A 15,555-nucleotide genomic window follows, 5' to 3' on the forward strand; every position below is an offset into this window, starting at 1 on the left:
AAAAAAAAAAAAAAAAGGAAAGAGAAAAAGAGGGGAGAAATAAAGATTGTCCAAATCTTCTCTCTCCTCCACATCATCACCCACCAAAAGATTGTCCAAATCACATAAAGCAAGAACAAAATCGTTCCTTGGAGAGAGAAAAGAAGAGAAATAAATTAGAAAAAAAAGGAAAGAAAATAAGAAAAAAAATTATAGGAAATTTCTCCAAATTTATTTATCTCTTCTCTCTCCTCCACCTTAGCACTTTTGGTCTCAAAAGATCTCACAACCAATTGTGGGTTTCTCTCTTTTAGGAAAGAGAAAATTGTTACCCTACCTCCCTATTCCCTATAAATACAACTCATGTAAGAGAGGGGAGACAATTCATTCTTCTTCTAGTTTTTTTTAGTTGCCCTCTCTTTCTCTTGCTCTCTCTTTAGTTTTAGTTCTTCTTTATCTTTTCTTCAATCACTTTTGTAATAGCTTTTTTTTTTATTTCAATTAATGCAAGCACTCTTTTATTCTTATTCAACCCTTTTATGTTTATGATTTATGCAATTGAGTTGTAATTTTTTAAGTTATAGTTCTGGGCTTAGATCTAGGTGACAAGATCACGAGCCGTGGACCAAATTTTTTTTTTTCAAGTTCAAGCATTGATTCAAGTAAGTAGGCTCCTTCAGTAGTCTTCTCTCCCCCCTCTCATTCCCTCTTATGACTACCCTTTCTTTCTTAATTTAGGATTTTTATTTTCAGTCATTACATTATTGCTATCCCTCTCCCCCAAGGTTCATGGCTAGTGTATGTGTTGGCTTTGCCCCTCCTAGCCATAGAACCATCAATTTATTGTTTTTATTTTAATTGTCTCCCTTTCCCTAAAGTCAAGTAGAGTAACCCTTGTATGTGTGACTCTCTGGTCAAGTAGGGAAGCTCATATTATGATGTATCCCTCGGGCTAAGTAAAGAAACCTACTTGTGAGTCTCTCTCTAGCTTTATCCCCTTTCTTTTACTTTATTCTCATTTTTTTCCTTTATTTATTTATTTATTTTTAATTACGTGGGTTGTTTATTTTTAGTTATTTATTTATTTAATTTTAATTGCGTGGCTTGCGTCTTTAAATTCTTAGATGACGAATGGTTAGGCCGTTATTTTAGATACATATGTTTAGGACGGTAATTAGAATTAGATCACAACCATTAATCGGTTCACTTTCGCATTATTAAAAGAAATAAAAAAATAAAGTGGCTGCTCTCCCTGTGTTTGACCCGTAGCTACACTGATCCGTACGCTTGCGGTTACATTTTAAATCTCAAAAACATCTACCCTTGAGATGGGCAAAAAGTATTGGCATCAGCCTGGAAGAAATGAGGCCGACTACCCAAACTATATGGGCATATGACAATACCAGTAGGAAAATCCTTGGCATCCTCACCCTTACTGTAAAGATTGGCCCGGTGAAGTTTGTTATCGATTTCCAAGTTATTGATATATTGGTAACTTTCAATATGCTCTTGGGAAAGCCTTGGTTGCACCACTTGAAGGCAGTGTCCTCTAGTCTCCATCAAAAGATAAAGTTCATTCATGAAGAAAAGGTGTTTACAGTGTCTGGAGATCCCGAAGTGGTTAATACCTTAGCCAATATTGAAAATGGGGAAGAACAAGACCAGGAAGTTAAACTCAGTGGTTTTTGTAGACACCCAATTTTTTCACCCGCCTCCGGCTATAATGAAATGTGGATCTTGGATGTGACTTCTGGCTTCTGATCATTAGAGACAATGATGGAAACATTCCTCTACCCGAAACCCTGGAAACCCCTGTATGGGAGAGAAGGGGGTCCAACTTTGATTTTTTATATATGAAAGAATCTGGTCAAGATGACTACATAGATGGATAGTGCTTAGAAATACGAATCTAACGATATATGGCATGTCAAAATCAGACCAACAGATCTCCCGCGATCATCCCCAGAAAATTACACTTTCTTGCACGTATGCCACGCACGTGGACAGTCCCTCTCTAGAAACCTGTAAAAATCCCCTAACTACCCCAAAACACCCTAAAATTCACCCCCTACCCACCTAGATAACCCGAAAACACTCCCTTACCTAAAACCCTAGAAACCCTTGTGCAGGAGAGAAGAGGGTCCAATTTTGACTTTTTATATATGAAAGAATCCGGTCAAGATGATCATACGGATGGATAATACTCAAAAGTATAATTCCGACGATAAATGGCACTTCAAAATCAGATTGACTGTCACCAAAAAAATCCATAAATCGAGCGCGCTAGCCAGCCAGCACGCTTGCTTGCTACCCATGGCTACTGTCCATGGCCGCAACCCATGGGTAGCAGCACATGGTGCCAGCTAGCCATGCACCCAGTAGACCCATGCCCCCGCAAGCATAGACCCGTGCCCCCACAAGCATAGGCCTATGCCCCGTGGGCACAGACCCGCGCCCCCACAAGCACAGGCCCGTATTATTGTCCTACATATCTATATGCTGGCCAGCCCACACACATGTGCGTGCTGGTTTTTCTTAGCCTGCCTGTTTGCTACCAATGCCAGCATCCCTTTGCTAGTTGCTACCCATGTCATGGCGCCGTGCCATGTGCCGCACACCCATGAATTTGCCCGCATTTCTTCCCCTCCTATACTAACCATGCCCTGTGCACTTTGGCCCAATCTTGCGCACCACCAACAATGGCTAAGATTGGTTTTTCGCTAGCCTGGTGGGTGAAGGGATTCCCCCTTTAACCACTTGAAACCAGAATCCCACTTTTTTGGCTAAGGATTCTCTCTCCAAAAAACCCTCTTTTACCCATTGGATAAAAGCCCATTTCACCCATTTTAGTTCAAAAATCCCTTTTGTTCATTGGATAGAAGCCTGCTTCACCCACTTTAGGCAAAAAACCCTCTTTTGTCTATTGGATAAAGATGTTCCCTCTTTCCCATTGGCCGAAAAAACCTATAAATACCCCCTCCTTTGCATTTTACACACAAAAACAACCCTACCTCACTCTAAAGTAGTGAAGCTCTGCCCTCTCCCCTCCCCTCCCCCCTTGAGTTTCTTCAGGTCGTTGGAGCGATCTTCGTTAAGATCCAAAATCTTGCTCGGATCTTCGAAGTGTTCTTTAGAACTTTAAAGATCTTCAATCCAAGTTCTTAGTCCAATCCAGTTTTTCCAAAAGTAATGTGTTCTTTAACCTCCTCCTTTGAGTATTCTTATGTTTTACCAGAAATAGAAACCCCCTTTGAGCTTCTTCGGGTCTACGAAGAGATCTTTGCCAATATCCGAAACTTTGTTCGGATCTTCAAAGTGTTCTTCGGGACTTTAGTGATCTTTAGTCTATTTTTAGGTCAATCCATTTATTTCCAAAATAGCAGTTCCTAATGAAAGCCCTGTCTGAGTGCCCTTGGAATATTTCCAGAAATATCATTCCCAACAGAAGCTCTGCCTGAGTGCCACCTTAGCTTAGCCCTAGAATCTTTCCAGAAATAGCCATTCCGTGCATTTCGTCTCTATCAATGGTTTGATGAAGTTGGGTGGTACTGTATCTTAAAACCCAACAAGTACTACTACCCCACACTGGTTAGGCTATTCTACTCCAAGTGATGCATGAACCGAGGTACTGAAGAGATGTAGATCACCTCCTATCTGAAGGGGGTGGAGATCTCCTTTGACATGGGGCAGTTGGCCAATATTTTGATGGTTAGCAATGCCGACGACCTAGTGTACTACCCACCTCGGACTCTAGCATATGAATTTTAGAGTCTCGATACCTTTTAGGAGATCAATGATATGCTGACTAAGGAAGCCAAGGGATGGAACCATTCAGTCAACTATTTTGCTACTCCAAGGTCATCTACTGTGTGATTTCGTTGAATGTCCTCCCCACTTATGGACACTATGATGAGGTATCCGCACTGTAAGCCTATGTGACCTACTGCATATACATGGGAGCAGAGATACGTCTTCCTTATATCCTTATGTGGACCATAGTGATTTAGCTGGAAGTAGTGGATCACCAGGCGGGAAGCTTGTACTATGGAAGAATATTCACTGACATCTTCCGCCGCTTTGGGGTGGACTTGGAGGGAAAGGCACGCTTGGCTGAAGAGGTCACAAACTTCAACCAAGACTCTCTAAGGAAGATGACCATAGATCTAAGGGAGGTGACTCTTATTCTAGGAGAGGGTCAGCAGCCTATGGAGGTAGAGGGTGGTGATGCCAGTGATTTCAATGACAACGCCAGTGAATTTGGTGGAGTAGGAGGTGCAGGAGGAGAAGCTACTGGGGTTGGTGGGGGCTCCACCACCTGATCCCCAGGCTATAGGTTTTATGGTTGCTTCTACTTCTCGGGGCACTAGGGGTGTGAGGCCTTACGATCTCAATGATGTTATGGCCTGACACCACTACATCTCTGATGAGGAGTATAGACGGCTGCCTCAATAGCATAGATATGACCTATTATCTTATGAACAATAGAGTGGCCTCCCTAAAGGCACAGATGTAGGAGATAGTCTTCCATATTGGCATTCTGGTGCCTCCTCCAGGAACGCATGGTCCAAACCAGGCTCAGGGCCAAGGACAGAACTAGTAGCAATAGTGGAAAAAACAGCAAGAGTAGTGGCATGTTTGCCATTATATCCTTTAGGATTTCCCTTTCCATGTTTTATTTGAGTTTGATGCTTTAGGTTTAGTTGAACTTTTACATTATGTCATTTGCTTTAGTTGTTTAATTTCTTAGACTTAGACTAGTTAGGATTTCCTGCTTTTAGTACTTTTTTTTTTTCTTATAAAAAGTGTAAGTTGTGTATTCAAGTTCTCTATTATAATGAAACGACTTTAACACCTATACTTGTCTTCTTATTATGCAATTTATATTATTGTTGTCTTGAGATTTTTATTTAATCCTAATTTCTCTAAGATCATGGTTTGGTTGAGATTGTGAATTAAGGCAGAGCATCAAGCTCTAATACCATAGCTGTCACACCCCACCTTACAATAGACTCAACTTACCATTAGAAATACCGACGGTGTGAGTAAGGCACATACCTATCTCACAAACCTACCAGGATCTCTGATAGTAGTACCTTAACATTATCACAATCTCACATCAAAAACCAACATAAGCAGTGAAATCAGAGTGTAGTAGCAGAATCATAATTAAAATGGAGAAAAGTCTAATAATAATATAATAGCGATAACCGAGTTATTCTGTTACATTCATTCATGACGTATAATATAATCTCAAAAATAATATACAATCCACAGTTATACCCAAAAGTATCAAAATATGATGCACAATCTCATGGTGCGGCATAAGCACAGTGGTCGCAAGCATAGTCCTGATCGTGCTCCTCCGCTTGTGACATCCACCAGTCCCTCACACCATACTCTGAGCTAGAAGATACTAGGTCACCTACCATTGGCACCATAGTACCTACATTATCATCTAAAAATGGGTGTATGCGCGGGGTGAGCTTTCCAACTCACTCAATGAGTGGTGGTGTCAAGTACATCCAAGCATGACAATAACAGTAATAATTTATGATGCATAATTACATAAATTAAATGCATAATCCATGATTCTCGTGATGCAGTCCATTTATTTATTATCCACCTAATAATACAAACTAAGTCTGATAAATGCTACTACGGCACATTAGGTTGTATCCTTTGTCTTGGAACCGACATCAACTACGCAAGGATACAAACCCTAGCCGTGAATAGAAGCCTGCCAGTCCCCGTATGCATCCATGGGTCAACCAGCAAACCCCTGATAATCTCCTCGTGGTATTTATGGCATTGGTATATCATCGGCCATGCTGGATAGGTTCTCACCTCAGGTTACAATCACATCATACTACGGGTGTGGCATATCGGAAAGGCACATTGAACATACCACAAAAGGTTATCCAACACCTGAACCCCTGTTGGAAAGGGTTCATAGCATAGAGAGTGATACCTAATCACATATATTCTATATGCCTTCATAGTGATATAGTTAGTATAAATTACATGATATCGGCAAGACATCGGCCACAAAGTGTAATCCATCTCCAAATACAGTCCTAGGTATACAATACCGACGAGACCTTGGCCACAAAGTGTAACCTGAGATTGTTTACATAATCTAGTATGCATATCACATTTAAGTATGGACTATGCGACACTATACCAATCAATGGCCACGAAGCGCATTTATTTCCAAATGTAGTCCCGGGGTATACGATGCCAATGAGACCTTGGCCATAAAGTGTAACCCACGACTACAACTGACTCTAATGCACATAATCAATGCATGAATGCAATGTACATACGACAATCACAACATCGGTACCACCTCGGTCATGTCGGATTCCGTCTCACAAACACAACCAAACACATGGCTATCACGGTAACCCGTACCACCTCGGCCACACCGGATCCCGTCATACATCTCCATACAATTTATATCATAATCGTAAATGATATATATAATATATCATCATCGTATTTGGGAAATTACAATTAAACATATAATTCTAAGCATGTGAGCAATTTAATAATAATAAACATTCTAAAAATAAACACAGTCCATACCTAACCTGATTTAAGATCGGGTGTGTTCGGGTTCAAGTACGACCATCGATCGATTAATTCAATTCTGGCTTTGGGGTATGTGCACGTCACTATCCTCAACACAAGGAAACCATACATTAGTACATGTCAAAAACACTGGGAAGGATCCACTCAGGTCACCCCCAAAGGGTATAGACACTATTCCTAAGTGACAGTACTATCACCGAAAATAGGGCATTTCCACCAAAAATATCAGTCATGTTTATAGTGGAGGTGACAGAGAGCACATAAGGCTCATATGTCCACAGAAAACAGCCCACCGGAAACAGCTACAGTGTTTCCAGTGCCATATTTCTGATGGCACTACAGAATGGTCCAACTCGAATTGGGGCTTTCTGGCTTAGGCCCGATCTCTAAGATTTATTCCATAGAGTTTGTAGGGGATGTTCCTAGTATCATTCTAATTCAAGAAAATTCAATTCCATCGAGCCATTTGGGAGATACGTCAATCGAATGATCGAGATCCTAGTTGGTCTTTTGGCAATACATGTTGTTGGAGCTCACTGGGCTTGGTTCTAGCTCGACAACAACACCAGGAGGGTAGAACATGCATCCTACAACCTAAATATGGTTTGTACACTAAGATTCCATCCATACCTAGCTTCTTCTAGGTCAAATGAGGAGAAAGAGTGGTATGGGAGGTTGTACTTATCTCCAGTAATGATTCCAGCAACAAAGTGGCAGCTGGCACCAAGGTAGGCCTCCAACCTTCTTCTTCTTCCTTTTATTCTTCCTTTGTCTCCTCTTTCTCTCCTCTCCTACGTTGGGCACAAGGTAAATGAGAAAATGAATCCTCATTTCCCAACTTACAACTTAAGTGGGCCTCAGGGTCTGTTTGGTTTGGACCTCTTTTGAGCCAATCGAGTTAAAATGAAATTCAGGGCACGAGGACTCACACATTTAGGTCCATAAAGTGCTCACATCACAAGGAAGGTGTGGAAGATGATTTGGGATCATCCGGAGTCATTTACGATGTGAGTGGTGTGAATCACAGGCATCAAAACCTCGACAGCAGCCTGTCAACCCACCAAAAACAGGCACCAGATCCAAGCCTAGATTGCTTTTAGTGGCTTATTTCTAGTGCTATCTTGATAGCTTGTTGTCCCATGGCTGGTCCCGCACTGGTGGTTGCCCTCGAACATGCTCAAGGCTATTCGATAATTCTTTATGCATGCTAAAATTCAAGTGTGGGGAGTCAAGTCACTTACCATCTAGGATCGAAAGGTATGAATCCCCTCTAGTTAGATAGGCATGTGATGCACGAATATGTGGGGTCATCCCTACCCCTTCAGTAATGTGCAGCCACAATCTAATGCCCGATCGTACTTTTGATCTTCGATCCGAGGCCTGTCACAACAAATTTTCAAATTAGATTGGATTAGGGCATGGGTGTAATACTGGACCAGACCAAACTTCAAGCCATTTTCTCAAGAATTGGGCCCACCCTTGGGTTCTAGGCCTCTAATCCTAGGTGGCAACTCCAAACCCTTTTGTATAATTCTAGGTATCTCTGAGCGGTGATATGATGGTGTGGGGCTCGTAACCAAAGCACACACGACATGAACCCCTCCCTTCACATATGAAAGAGAAAGAGAGGAGAGTTGGACGAGATGCAAGTCCATCTCCGACCGCTACCCTCATAGTGGTGACTCCACTAGGGATAAATGTCAAGCTTCCAATACTAGATGCTACCTTTTAATGCAAGAACATTTTCTACCACATTTGTTTGAAAACGTGTTTGGCTAACCCTATGTTTGTAATTGTATTCGCTAACCACATCATACATCATGCTTGAAGTGAAATCATTTGGTAAGGGACTCCCTGTCATGCCCGCACCGTCGGGGAGGTCAGAGCATGTCATGGAGAGTACTTTAAGAGCAAATGTTACCCACTTCCTATACAAGAATGGAAGGTATCGTCAAATGGTGAGGATGTTATAATTGTGCTAGCACCATCGGGGAGGTCCGCACACTTTATGGCATTCTCAGATCGAATGATGGTTACCCTTTATTACACTTTTGCACACAATCACTTACAGTTCCACCACCCTGTGGCCAATTGTAGTCATGAGTAATAGGTAAGGGAGTCACCCCCTTGATCTTGTACCTACAAGTATATCAAAAGGATCACGTACCTTACGTATATAGATCCTATCAAGGAAGCCTTGTTGGTCCTATTGCACCACCGCATGCTCACATCATGTAGAAAATAGACGAAGAAGCTAAGAGCACCACAAGCTAACTGTAAAACTTGTTTACGGTCTTGAAAAGGAATGTTCCTATATTATATTCCTATTGTAAAAAATGACTTTCCTAAGTGGGTTTCAGATAAAAGGTGTCCCTCCTCCATAAGGAAAAAGTCTAGATACATGACTCAGGGGCAATCTTGTAAGAGTCATGTCAAGTCCTGAGAAGTCACAAGAAAATCAGAAGGAAGGATACCTCATGGGCAAAAGAGTAAGGAAAGCATAACTTTATTACATGGAATGTCTTATGGGAATATTCTCGACAAGCCATTTGTATGAATCTTTTGCTTATGATATCGAGTGGACTAGGGGCATCAAACCCTAACCACCCCCTATCATTCAGCGGACTAACTTTTGATGGATCATTGGTTGTTAATCTAGTGAATGTGTGAACAAGGGGTTGGGAATTCAAGAATCATAAAAGAACCACTTTTGATTCAGGCACAATTCCACACCTCAAGTATTCTTCACAGTCCGTTTGGACGCGTCAGAGTAATCTATTGACTCGCCTAAGTCTTGTGTCACCTTCGTCATCTCTCCGAGATTGTCTACTGCTAAATGATTACAGTCCTGTTAGTATAGATCCACATGACTCGGAATCACCCAAGCAAGCCTAGGTCCGTCCTGTGGAGACCTTGTAAATAGAAATAGCTGAAGTTAGGAGAGGGATAGCTCAGATATTTCATGCCCTTCAGAACCCTCTTAGAGTTGATCCCAGGAATGAGCCGACACTGGCTATGGGAGATGTGGAATAGAATGGAGCTACAGGTTGTTGTGGGAACTCTTCCCAAAGTTGACTCAGGAGATCTGGAGCAAGTCAAACCAACTAGCCCAAGAGGAGCCTCACCCACCCATCCAAATAATCAATGGGGAACTTACTCCAGGGTTTCTCCTCCTAGTGTAATGCTTGAAGATGAAGAAGAGGAATTTGCAGCACATGTTCGCATTGAGCCTCCAAAAATAGAGAAAGAAAGGAAACTCAGAGAGAAATTAGAGAAGTTGGAGAGCATGATTCAAGCAAGAAAAAGCTCAAAAGGCTAAATAGTGGATTCAGAGGAAATGAGTTTCTTCTCCAGGGCAAGAATTCCCAAAAAAATTAAATGGCAAACTGATAGGTTTTATGGGTTAGGAGATCCCAAGGCTCATCTCAAAGTTTTTCTCAACATCGCTAAGTTATGGCAACTTGCAGATAACCAGACGGGGTAAGCCTTTATGTTAACCCTATCAGGACCAGCACTAAGGTGGCTCATATAGTTGGAGTCATCCCAAACTCAAAATTAGGCAACGGTGGTGAAAGCCTTCACTAAATAGTACTCATACAACACCAAAGTGGATGTGAAGCGACGAGAGCTTTAGACATTGAGGCAACATCCTAGAGAAGGATTCACTGCCTTCTTGATGAGGCTTAGGGATAAGGCCGCCAAGATGGTAGATCGGCCTTCAGAAGCAGAGTAAGTGGAGATGTTGATAGAGAACTTATCAAAACTTTATTATAATGTTCTTTACTACCAACATTTATAAAATTTTGAGGCCTTGATAGCCACTGGCACACGTGTGGAAAATAGAATTCTAAGAGCCGCTCAGTATCAAGGATCATCCCAAGATGCAAGTAAGATCACTAGAGTTGGACAGGGAAAGGGTCTAAAAACTAATGTGGTGAGTGCAGCATAGCAGTCAGTCTCACCAGCCACTTCTTCATAGCCATTCATAATACAAGCAGATGCACCCTTCCAGAAGGCCTCTCATCCAAGAAGGCAGCTTTCTGATTTGGGAATGCCCGTGATGGCAGTATATAACAAGTTAAAGAAGCAAGGATTACTAAGAATAGTGGCTCTGAGAGCGATTAGCTACCCTCCTTCAGCTTGGTACAGAGACCATGAATATTGTGCTTATCACACTCAGAAGGGGCACACCACCGAAAGATACATAAGTCTGTAATATGCGATCCAGGACTTGGTAGACAACGGAACCATTGAGGTCAAGGTCAAGCAACCTTCCAATGTCAACACCAATCCACTCCCTGATCATGTGAACAATCTAGAGGAAGAAGCCGCAAAGATGACCCTACTCAACTAATTGTACCTAGAGCTCAGAAGAATCATATGAATGCCCGCACTTATAGGAAACTCATGAGTCAAAGGGCTGGAGTCATAAGGACTCCCAGAAGAAGAGAATCATTAGAAAAAGAATCAGAAGATCGGACTCCTGCCGTTCATCCTTCATCATCAATAGAATAGTCCACCATACTATATTACCAACCTCCGCCATACCTCCCACCTTCACCATATTATCAGCCTTCACCATATCATCAACCTTCCCCCCACCATCAAAGCGAAGAATCTCCTCATCCTATCACCCCCAATCTTCATATACTACCTCTCACATTACATCATCTTCATACCATCCCGCTTCTTACCCCCCATCACCCTTATACTAATCCCATTCACAAGGTTCGGCATATAACCCAAAAGAAGGATGGACAAATGGGTACAATTGGAAGGATATGCTTGCACTACCAGATTCCCCAAAGATGACCTCATCGATAGGATTAGTGAATGCTTTAGGAGAAGACCAGGAGAATGATCCCACTTCTCTAATTCAATTTGCTATATCTTCAGAGGAAAAACCACCAGAGGTAATTGAAGAGGTTACAGTTGATCTTCTTAGAGGAGTAACCGCACTGGCCATAGGGCAACAAATCAAAGAATACACCTCCCTAATCCACATAGGGAGTGACACAAAGGATGATGAGTCAAGACTGGTCCAACTTTGAGCCATTGATGTCAAGACCAATCCTATGAAAATTGTTTGGTCTATATGCTCTGAATACTATGAGCATTTGGATGCAGGAGAATTTAATGGTCCAGATGAATCTAATAAAGAACCAAGTGAGGGGCAAATTAGCAAAGAAAAGGATGATGATGACAATGATGAGGACGAGAATGAAGATGAGAAGGATGGAGATGACTCTGATTCTCAAGAGGATGATGGGTATCCAGACTGGGATGACTACCAAGGGCCTTGGTGCAATGACCATGATGATGAGTCAGAACACTACTCACCAGAACACCTGACATGTTTCTCAGTGTATGCCATTGGTAGTGATGATTTGATAGCTGATCCGACAGATCACATTTACCCTTCCCTCTGCATAGGAGGAGATGATTCTACGTCAGGTTTAGAAAGTGATGAAAAATCTAAAGAGCCGATGCAAGTTTATATGGATGAACTAGAATCCACATTAGAGATGGAAGAAAAGCTGTGTGAAATATACTCCAACACATTGAGGATGCAGGAAAGAGTGGAAGAAATTGACAACATGCTGGGGGCAGTAACTATCGGTGATCATTACTACCTGTGAGCAGTTGAATGATCTGGAGGAAATAGGGCCAGACGACACATTCGCAGAGGCAGTAGACACTGCATTCCAATAGGTTTCTAATGCAGTCAAAAAGTTACGAGCCAGTGTTATGGATATTTGTGGAGGAGCTCGACTTCCCACCCTATGTAGGGAGGGAGAATCAGAAGAAGATGATAATCCCATAGTAGGGATAATCAGCATAACAATAGTGACGATGAAGATTGTTATCCCACATAGATTATTGTGAAGAAACCTGTCAACATGATGGGAACTAGAAGTGGAAAAGACTACAAGGGCAAGGCTCTAAAAGTAGAATAGTCAAAGACTAATGAGGCTGGAAATAGCAATGTGAAGAAAGAGCCAGAGAACCCAGTCTTGGCTTAACTCAAGAAGTCCCAAGCAAATATCTTAATTTGGGGATTGTTGATGGTATCCCCCACACATAGTGAAGTAGTCTTGAAGTCTCTCACCAATGTAAAAGTGTCGATCGAGATAAATCCGGCACATCTCACACAGATAGTAGGGGTAACATATGTAATGCAATCTTTAATGTTCTCGGATTTAGAGCTTTTCAAAGAAGCCCAGCACAATCGAGCTTTCCACATCATAGTAGAATGTCTTGACAAAGTGGTTCCCCAGGTTCTTGTTGACAACAGGTCTACTTTGAATGTACTACCATTGAGATCGGCAAAGAGTATTGGCATCAACTTGGAAGAAATGAGGCCAATCACCCAAATCATATGGGCATCTGATAATACCAAGAGGAAGATCCTTGGCATCATTACCCTCGCCATAAAGATTGGCCCTATGAAGTTTGATATTGATTTCGAAGTCATTGATATACCCGGCAACCTTTAACATGCTCTTGGGAAGGCCTTGGTTGCATCCTGTGAAGGTAATGTTCTCTAGTCTCCATCAAAAAATAGAGTTCATTCATGAGGGTAAGGTGGTCACAGTAGCCGGAGAGCCCGAAGTGGTTAACACTTTCGCCAACATTTAAAATGGGGAAGAACAAGACTAGGAGGTCTAAACCAATTGGTTTTGAATTAGACACAACTTGTGCAGCCATTGCCAAAGAAGTTCTAAAGGAGGAAATCCCAGCTAACTATGAAGCCATCTAGACTCCGCCAGTGAATCAGATGATGAAAAATATACAATACTTTCCTGGCATGGGGCTAGGGAAATAGCATTAAGGAGTTCCAAAGCAGCCTAGTTTGGCAGTGAATAAAGGAAAGAATGGTCTCAGGTACACTCCTCTGACCACCAAAGGGCAGAAAGTACTGAGGATGACTAGGAAGATCTCTGTCTCTTACTACCCTACTCTTAATAGGTATTTTGTAAAAGAAGGAGAGGATTTTCCTTTTTGTGGAAATATGGAGCCATGATTTGATGAAACCACCGCAAAGATGCAACCAGGATTTGAAGTATTTTTCCAAGACGAGTTTGACTGGGTGACTTATGAAGTGGAACAACAGAAAATACTGGTCAATAAAAGTGATCAAGATAGTTGCATCTCTGGGATAGAAAAAATTACACTAATTGAGACTGGGTCTTCCTCTGGTGATCTTAAAATATTGATCCAATCAAATAAGGCACCAAGTCCTCGAGTCCCCCTGAAAAGAGAATGGGAAAAGAAGATAAGGTTCACTTGGAGTCTGCCACTTTCCATTGATTTGAAAGGCTACATTTACCCCCTCCTACAAGAGTCAAGAGCCCGAGTGCTACATGAGCTCAAGCCTCGTCCTTTTAGAGGAAGAATTACATATGCAAAGTAAAGAAGAGCACAGAGAATGATGGTCTGTATGTACTGTGCCTAAACCAACTGCAATGGGAATTCTCGTGAAGGTGGTCAAAGATGTGATCGAAACACTTGGATGGTATCCCTCAACAGGCTCGAAAAGATGGTCTTCATAGAAAAGGGATTGAGTAGTCTCCACCAATCTTCACCCCTTAGAAAGTTCGGCTTTTGAGAGCATGAGATTCACTAGTTGGTGTTCATGAAGAAGCGGACACCTATCCAGAAGAACTATTACACCATTGAAGAAGCAGCAGCAACTTTTTTAGAAGGAAAAGAAGGCTCTTTGCCACACCTCCTCATCCATCAAGCCACTGAACCACTCCTGAACTGGACAAGCATTGGAGAAAACTTTAAGTTTGCTCATGCTATTGAGTCAACCAGCCTGAATACTGCTAGCAAAAGCATTAAGCTAGTTGTCAAGTTTGCAGTTGAGTCTGTTGTTTATGATTTTGTGTTGGCCTCCCCTCTTGAGGAGAGTCCAGAGTCCTTATATGTCGAGTCTGTTACTCCTTTCATGAATGAAATTTCTGATTCCGAGTATGACTTGCCTCCTTTTTGCGATGATGATCTTAATAAATATCAAGAATCAATAAAACAATGCAAACCAAAGAAAGCCCAACCCATCCGTGAGGATACTTGGGTTTTTAATCTAGGAACCAACCAATGCCTTCGAGAGGTAAGCACTACCCTTGATGATGAAGAAGCGGAATAGATGATTAGTCTTTTGAAGGAATTCATTGGTCTTATGAGGATATGCCTGGTATCAATCCCAACATCGTGTAGCATTGATTGTCGACCTACCCTGGGGCAAAGTCGGTAAAACAAAAGCTCCAACGAATGCGGCTAGAATGAAGTGAGAAGATTAGAGAAGAAGTTGTGAAGTAATGGAATGTAGGGTTTCTACAAGTAGTGAAGTAACCCCAATGGTTGGCCAACATTGTACCAGTTCCAAAGAAAGATGGCAAGGTATGAATGTGCGTGGACTTCCGATATCTTAACAAAGTGAGCCCCAAAGATTACTTCCCATCACCTCACATTGATGTATTGGTGGATAACACAGTGGGACATGCTTTGTTATCATTTATGGATGGATTCTCGGGATACAACCAAATAAGCATGCACCCAGCGAATCATGAGAAGACAACCTTCACCACTTTATGGGGAACCTATTGTTATAAAGTGATGCCTTTTGGGTTAAAGAATTCTAGGACAACTTATCAAAGAGTAGCCACGGCCATATTGCATGACATGATGAATAAGGATGTGGAAGTCTATATGGATGACATGATAGTAAAGTTAAAAGATCTGTAGGGGCATATTCCCATGCTAAGGCATTTCTTTGAAAGAATTAAGAAGTATCAGTTGAAGTTAAACCTCAAAAGTGTGTATTTGAGGCAATAACAGGGAAGTTGTTAGGTCTCTTGGTGAGTGAAAGAGGTATTGAAGTCAACCCTATCAAAATCAAGGCAATTTAGGAAATGCCCACACCTCGGACTGAGAAGCAAATACGAGGATTTTTGGGTCACATCCAGTATATTAGTAGATTTA

Source organism: Macadamia integrifolia, chromosome 11, assembly GCF_013358625.1.
Source record: "Macadamia integrifolia cultivar HAES 741 chromosome 11, SCU_Mint_v3, whole genome shotgun sequence".
In the NCBI taxonomy this organism is placed as follows: domain Eukaryota; kingdom Viridiplantae; phylum Streptophyta; class Magnoliopsida; order Proteales; family Proteaceae; genus Macadamia; species Macadamia integrifolia.